Source organism: Phocoena phocoena, chromosome 4 (assembly GCF_963924675.1).
Source record: "Phocoena phocoena chromosome 4, mPhoPho1.1, whole genome shotgun sequence".
NCBI lineage: Eukaryota > Metazoa > Chordata > Mammalia > Artiodactyla > Phocoenidae > Phocoena > Phocoena phocoena.
In genome coordinates, this window is record NC_089222.1 from 64,554,161 (window position 1) to 64,557,374 (window position 3,214).

Below are 3,214 nucleotides of genomic sequence, written 5' to 3' on the forward strand. Positions count from 1 at the left end.
GTCTCCCGGATGTGACGCGGCGCTCTTTAACCAGGCCCCACCCCCTCCCAGAAGGCGCGCTTTCTTGGCTCCGCCCCTCCGCTCTCGGCTTTCCCTTTACAGCAGTGGCGCGCCCCGAGCTGTACGTGACGTAAACCCCGCCCCTCGCGCCGCGCTAACCCCATCTCCGGGTCTTTTTGAGGCGGGAAAGAAAGCGCGCTAGTGGCCTCAGTGGTGGTCGCCACGGGGCGTCGTGATGTCACCGGCCACGCCTGACTCTCTTCTGGAACTTTCTGGGAAGCTGTCGTGGAGCGTGGGGGAAGGGAGGGAGGAGAGGCCCGCCGTTTCTCCCATCCTTCTCTCCGTTCTTCCGCTTTATTCGTTTCTCTTTTTTTGTGTCTTGATTTGGTTGGAGAGGGAGGATGTCCGTATACTGGGTGCCGTGCTTTCCTTTGGTTTTCTGTAGTTTCAGTTGTGGATCTTTCCTACCTGAAAACCCTTCATTTGAGCGTCTGTTAAATACCAAAGCACTTTACCAGATCTTGATGTACTGAAATCAGCCACAATCTCTCATCTGAAGTTAGTGGTCTAATAAGGGAGAACTGTTAAACATACACTTGCAAACTAAGATTTTGCGTTAGAGAGATGTACAGCTATAGCCGTGTCACAAGGAGTGAAGATTAATTATGCCATCACTCAACAACATGACATAGTGGAAAGAGTCCAAACTTGGAAGTTCAGACATCCCTCTGGGCCTGTTGTTTCCCTTTAGAGAAAACAAAGTATGGTACCCAGCTGATGAGGTACTTTGATACCTGTAAAGGGCCATTTGATTTTTTAAAACAGCTTTCTTGAGATATAATTCACATACCACGCAATACTCCTGTTTATAGTGTACAATTCAAGTGGTTTTTGTATTTACAGAGTTGTGCAACCATCACAATTTCAGAACAGTTTCATCACCCCCAAAAAGAAACCTGTCATTAATAGTCCTGGTACATCTTCCCCCTCACATTCCCCCCCCTCACACACACATACACACACACAACCCTCCCAGCTCTAAGGACTCTAAAATCTGCTTTGTCTATAATTTTGCCTATTCTGGACATTTCCTATAAGAATGGAATCGTATATGTAATATGAAATCCTTTGTGACTGGCTTCTTTAACAGTATAAAGTTTTCAATGTTCGTCTGTGCTGTAGCATGTATTACTATTTCAGTCCTTTTTATTGCTGAATAATATTTCATTGTATAAATGTATCACATGTTATTTATCCACTCACCAGTTTGGTAGACTTTTGGGTGGTTTCCACTTTTTAGCTATTATGAATGATGCTGCTGTGAACATTCATGTACAAGTTTTTGGATGAACATATATTTTCAGTTCTTTGGGGAATATACCTAGTAATGGAATTGCTGGGTTGTATGGTAACTCTATGTTTAACTTTTAGAGGAACTGCCATTTAATTATAGCCACCCTAGTGGGTGTGAAGTGGTATGCCATTGCGATTTTGATTTGCCTATCCCTAATAATGATGTTGAGCATATTTCACGTGTTTATTGCCCATTTGTAGATCTTGTTTAGGGAAATGTGTATTCAGATACCTTGCCCATTATTACTTTTATTATTGGGTTGTAAAAAGTGGCAGTTTGATTCTTGCTTGTTTAAAATAGTCATCTGGGGACTTCTTGGTGGCACAGTGGTTAAGAATCTGCCTGCCAGTGCAGGGGATACTGGTTCGAGCCCTGTTCTGGGAAGATTCCACATGCCGTGGAGCAACTAAGACCATGTACCACAACTACTGAGCCTGCGCTCTAGACCCTGCGAGCCACAACTACTGAGCCCGTGTGCCACAACTACTGAAACCTGCACGCCTAGAGCCTGTGCTCTGCAACAAGAGAAGCCACCACAATGAGAAGCTCACGCACTGCCACAGAGTGGCCCCCGTGTGCTGCAACTAGAGAAAAGCCCATGCACAGCAACAAAGACCCAATGCAGCCAAAAATAAATAAATAAATAAATAAATAGTCATCTGGAACAGTATCAAGTTTTTAAGGCACCTGAGACCCAGAGATTTCATGATGACTCAAGGTGACAATTGTCCTCTCTTTTTGCATACTCTCCAAAGCCAACCTCATCTGCTTTCATGGTTTCAATCAGGGACCTATATGATTATGGTTTCCAAGTCTGTATTTTTAGACTTGAACATCCCCCACCCCTCCAGTTCCATGTTTAAATTCTAGTTGCTTATTGTAATATTTACCTGGATATTTCAGAGGCTTAGAAAAATTAGCATATCCAAAATTAAGCGTTTTAATAGTCTATTCCTCCTTTGCCCTTGAAACACTCTGCTAAAACTTTCTTCTCTCTCTCCCTAATTTAATTAGTTAACACTTCTCATCAATTCCACTTCCCATACATTTTTAAAATTTATCTTTTTTTTCTCTATTCCTCTTGTCACCATTTGTCAGAGCTTCATCAACTCACTTATCTGAAGTGCAAATTATCTTAGAAACTAAAGTGTTTGTGGAGTTTTTACTTCTTTAAATGCTGTATTTCAAGTTCTAATAAGAGGAAATCAGGTTATAAAAAATTAAAAATATAACCTTGGACCTGGAATCATAGTCCACAAAGATGAAATGATAAAGGGTGTATCTGAGAAAACAACTCTAGTACACTTTTCCCCAATAACTGTGTTTGGAATTTTGCAATGATCCCTTGTGCTTTTGTGCATTTAATAATTTCTAATCATTTTATCAGCTAGGCTGTACCATTTCTAAACATTTTTGTATCCTCCCTGGGACGAAGAGATTACATTTATTTCCTCCTTTTTAACACCTACATACTTGTCAGTGTGATGTAATTTAAAAATTAAGTCAGGAGCAAAATGTTAATTGTAAAATCTATGTGAGTCAGCAATATGGGTGTTTATTGTACAATTCTCTTCACTGTTTGAACATTTTCATAATAAAATGTTGAGAGAAAAAAATGTAAGTCAGGTCATGGTATAACATGCTTTGAAACCATCAATGGCTTCTCATAACTTTTAGGAAGGACAAAGTCCAAAAACCTTAATACAATCTGCAATTCACTGCATGATTCATTCCTTATCTGCCACTCTCTCCCTTGTTTGCTATGCTATAGACATACAGTTTCTCATGCCCCATGTATGCTCAAAGCTGGACCTCTGAATGAGCTGTTCCCTTTTCCTGGGACACTTCACAACTACCTTC